Genomic DNA, 4887 nt, shown 5'->3' with positions numbered 1-4887 from the left:
TATGTAGTCGTTTAATAGCCGTCTAATTGATGACTAGTCTATTCTTGGGCTATGATTAGACGTCTATTAGATTTTCACTGACAGCCCAAATTCAGCCTTGTTGAAGCCTAGACCCATATTCACCGTCTATTAGACGTATGTAGTCGATTAATAGCGGTCTAATTGATGACTAGTTTGGGCTATGATTAGACGTCTATTACATTTTCACTGACAGCCCAAATTTAGCCTTGTTTTAGCCTAGACGTCTGGGCTGTGTTTAGACGGCTAATAGACGTCTTTTAAACGCAAAATTGCATTTTTCTAAGTGCCCAGAAAAACCTTTGTTCAAAAACGAGAGAATAGAATAATCCTTTTACACATAGAACGTGACATAAATGATTTTTGATAAATCAGTTGCAAATGTTAACAGTGCATGTGTTAGATACCTTCATGAATCTATAGGCATTTTGTGTCCAAGGCTTTATGTCCAAGGAAGAGGATAGGCTTCAGAGTTGGTTGTACAAACAAGCTCTAAGATAAAATCAGCAGAGTAAATCACTTTGAACAAACTCAAGGCAAAGTATCCTCTCTCTCTCTCTCTCTCTTTCTTTTATGACATATAAGATGCACTAAGGCTGAAAAGAAAACGCTTACAGTTTTACTTCAGCGTGCTGGCAAGTTTGATCGCCCACTGAAACGAATGTCTCATGTTAACGTGGGTTTTGTGAGCGTGACATGACAACATTGTAAACTTTCTTGAAATTGCGTCAAATACGCAGGAACAGACACTTCGAGTGCAAAGTGCTTTATTGTGCATACCAATGTACACAACTGGTGAAACGTGTTTTTTGTACTATGATCCGCGTGGAATATGATATGTGACGAATCTGTCGCCGTTCAACATCTGCCAGAAATTCAGGTAAACATGTTGCTTGCACGCGCTTGTCCCCAGTTAACATGATCCCCAGTTGATCCATAACACTGGCACTTAAACTGACAGTATCAAAAAGGCCCATGGATACAACATTCGGTAAGGGAAAAAAAATTCTTGATATTAACTGCCAGAAACGTTATCAACGCTGTCAAAAACAGTAGCATTTAACACTACTGCAAAGATCTGTAGAACAAGTAGGTAGGTTACAGAATGAAATGAAATATGCAAACACTAGTCATGAAGAAGTCTATGCTATTTCATTCAGTAGGCCTATAGTAGTTACATTTTTCACAAATCATGCTGTAAACATTCATAAGAGCACTATACAACGTTATCAGCTATAATAGCAATAGTTATTAATAAAAACTATAACAGTAATATGCATTGTTGCATGAATAATAAACCATTTTCACTCATTTTCAAAGCCTGGCTACGCTCACCCATGCTTTCAGGTACATTCATAATCCTGTGAATACGTTAACAATCCCTTTAATGTCTGTAATAATTTCACCACTAACAACAAATCTAATATTCTCTCTGAGTTTCCATGTTCCATTATGAAAATTAGCCATGGTTTTAATAGGAATAAAACCAAAAATCATGGTTCTTGTATCCATGGTAACCACAAATTAACCATGGTTTTGTTACTTCAAATAATAATTTACAAAAAAGTATTAAGATGATTTTTTTTGTGGTTATAAAAACAGACCTAAGCCAACAATAGCTTTTCAAATGACTTAAAATACATTATATAAAAACAATGAGGCAATAATGATTGGTTAATTAATATCTTAATTAATATAATATAAATTATATGGTTTCATTGAATAACAGTGTTAAAATACATAATGTAATACAAAATAAACAATTTATGTGCATTACATGTTATTACAAATGCCTGCAAAGGGAGCCAAAGGCCATGTAATTGCTGCTGCTACACTTACAGGACAATCAAACCGTTGTCGGCTATTGACCAAACATTTAATTCAAATATTCACTTAATCTTTAATTTTTGGCCACCTTTTTGCTATACACAGCTATGACACAGCCTCTATAATTTCTTAAACAAAAAACATGTGGACATCACAACCCTTACAAAAATTAACTATGGTTTTATCGTAGTAAAACTGCTTAATTTTCTTTTGCATGATTTCTGAATGCTTGAGACTATAAAATCAATCAGACAACTGTATTAATAAAATCATAGCCATAGGTAACTGTCTAGATTTGTCATTTGTAAATAATACAATTTATTTATATATTTACTTTATATTTTATTAAAGTTCTATTTTGACCCCTATAGTAGGTGGGTTTTTTTATTACTTCCATAATATTTGAGTGAGGGGGGCACAACAATACAATCCTGCTTAGGGCACCCATTTGACCAGCAGCGGCCCTGACATCAATGATTAGTATGTTTAATTTGGATTTATGTAAATTTAGGGTGTAATATGAATTTGTTGTTAGCTTGATAAAGTTTAAATATAATTACTTTCTTAAATGAAGGCTTGAAACGCATTTGGAACATCTTTTGAACTGTGATGTGCAGCCGTTGAATTTGTGCACAGAGCTGCTGTAGGTGGACTTTATAAAAAAAACAAACAAAAAAAACTTTTTGTACATTGCTCATGCTGAAATTGAAGGTAAACAGTGGAGTGATTATTATATTTATTAAATTTACCAAAAATACTGATTTGCTGATAATACAGTAACTGTAAAAAAATACAATAAAATAAATAAATAATACTGAATTTTTCTTTCGTTTTTTTTTTTGTCAAAACTCCATTTAAGAGATCTGTAATGACGTCATAGATATCTTCAATAGACGCGTCTATGGCAAGCCGTTTTAGCATTAAATACCTCTTGCTGTACTAGTATGGCAAGCCGTTTTAGCATTTATAACTTTGGTTTGACTATCCATAAATATAATTTAAGATAGGAACAATTGTATTTTGACGAGTCATAATTATAATTCGACTAGTCACAATCAAAATTTGAGATATCTGCAATTATAATTGCACTAGTAAGAAATCGGATAAGAGATATCTTTAAATATGATTTGACTAGTCAAAACTCCATTTAAGATATCTGTAATTATGTCACAAATATCTTCAATAGACACGTCACACATACGCAAATGTAATTAGAGATATCTCTAATTAAATTTCGACTAGTCATAATTATATTTTAAGATATCTGAATTGAGTATGTGAGCGGAGCAGTGTGATTTTGACTGGAGCGAGGAGCAGATTTTTTAAAAGTCGGAGCGTCGTGGTTTTCACTCGCTCCAAAAGCGCTCCACCTCTGCTCCATCACAAGTACAATTCATGCCAACAGCCCGTAATATAACTGCATATTTAGCAAAAATTCACATGTTAAACATTTAGCTCGCTTGATAGAGATGGATCACTCAAATCAGAAATACTGTGAAGGCTATGATGACGGCAATGGACATGAGCGGGAAGTATAGTTCTCAAGGAATTTGTTTGTTCCTTCTAGATATAAATATTTTCAGCTGAAAGCATGATTTAAACAAGTACTACAACACTTACTCACACGCAATCGCTCTCTCAATAATGCATTCAAACAGATGTAATCTTACAGTGCTACTTCATCTGTATCCGATTCGAATGAGCAGAAATCTGTAAGAAATGCATCCGTAGGTAAAATAACTGACGAAAACGTTTCATCACAAACGAAATTTGCACCACAAAAAGCAGCAATTATACCTTTTAATGCTGACATATGTTATTAGCTTGTCATGTGGTAGGAAAAAAGTTTGCACACTAGTGTTCCAATAAGCCACTTTGAAACTGTTATTTTATAAATTTTTTTAATATACGTTATGAACAGAAGTTGAACTGTGGTATTTCAAACATACTGAATTACTTTAGACGCGGAGCGAAGGCGGAGCGGTGTTTCTGATATCATTGAGCGCGGAGTGGAGCGGGAGCGGGAAATGGTAAACCCGGAGCGGAGCTGGAGCGGAGTGATTATTAAATGCTCGGAGCGCGGAGGGGAAATTTTTGACGCTCCACTCCACTCACATACTCTGGTCGACATGCAATTTATGTGATTGGGAAACCATGGCGGCTGCAGTTCTTGACAAAATCGCAAGAAAATGTCAAGAAATTGAAAGAGCTCTTCATCAGGGAAGTTGTGGTGAGAGAGAACAGTGAATTGCACATTTCCTATCTCCAGAGACATTTCAACAACTTAACAAGTCTCGACGATATTCGAACAATGGTGTCATTACATTCACATAGTGAGGGAACTGGAGCTTTCTCCATCTCTCGAAGGAGATCAGGTGAGTTTCAAGCTTTTAAAAATCTTTGTTTATTTGAAGTAACCTCATACACGAGGCATCTACAAAAGTTCCTGTTTTCCTTTTAATTTGTTTGTTTGTTTATTCTTCTTTGGTAATTATGCTTCATTTTTGGCTTTATGGTCACCATTAATGATATAGATCCTGACTGAAAAATGACATAAAAATGTACACATGCCCCTCAGACTGAAGCATTAAAAGTAACTATTAGGTACAATGCGGTTTCATGCATTCAGAGTTGTTTACACTGTTAAAGAGTTGGATTCTCATGCTAAGCATGGACAAAGTTTCAAAAAACAATTTGGAAGTATGACCGAGTATTTCTGTGCCAAAAATCCTACCTCCGGGTTCGTGCAAATTTCGGAGAGTTTTTTTCGATCGTGGCTCTTCATGACGTAAAAGAGGGTGGAACTCCTTATATGGGCATTTCTACCGGAAAAACGCGCACGCATCGACCAGAGCAAGAGCGAGATCGCGCCCATCAATGCGCTTCATCCGGCAGCAGAGCTGCACGGGACTTGCTCGGGAAGAATGTCTCCAATCCAAAGAAGTGTTTTTGGTTGTAAGGGAAAGATAACTTTGTTCAGCTTCCTAAAGAACCCAGCGTTATGTAAACAGTGGATACAGTTTGTTTTTCCGGGGCAGCAAC

General features: G+C 35.6%; 1 protein-coding gene and 1 long non-coding RNA gene across 2 annotated transcripts in view; one reads left to right on the top strand and one right to left on the bottom strand.

Moving 5' to 3' along the window:
• Positions 1-4887, top strand: part of LOC107754615 (gastrula zinc finger protein XlCGF57.1-like) — a 26146-nt gene that overhangs the window by 15147 nt on the left and 6112 nt on the right. The gene's annotated exons all lie outside the window — the stretch shown is intronic.
• The window catches only part of LOC107754612 (uncharacterized), a 10286-nt gene that overhangs the window by 2059 nt on the left and 3340 nt on the right, over positions 1-4887 (bottom strand). The window contains exon 2 of the long non-coding RNA XR_001641604.1: positions 3952-3955. This is a non-coding gene — a long non-coding RNA (uncharacterized LOC107754612). The remainder of the gene's footprint in view (positions 1-3951; positions 3956-4887) is intronic.

The sequence above is a fragment of the Sinocyclocheilus rhinocerous genome, unplaced genomic scaffold (assembly GCF_001515625.1).
Source record: "Sinocyclocheilus rhinocerous isolate Xijiao unplaced genomic scaffold, SAMN03320098_v1.1 scaffold3915, whole genome shotgun sequence".
Taxonomy (NCBI): domain Eukaryota; kingdom Metazoa; phylum Chordata; class Actinopteri; order Cypriniformes; family Cyprinidae; genus Sinocyclocheilus; species Sinocyclocheilus rhinocerous.
Note: the sequence above shows the minus strand (reverse complement) of the source record. Positions and strands in the feature narration are given on the sequence as shown.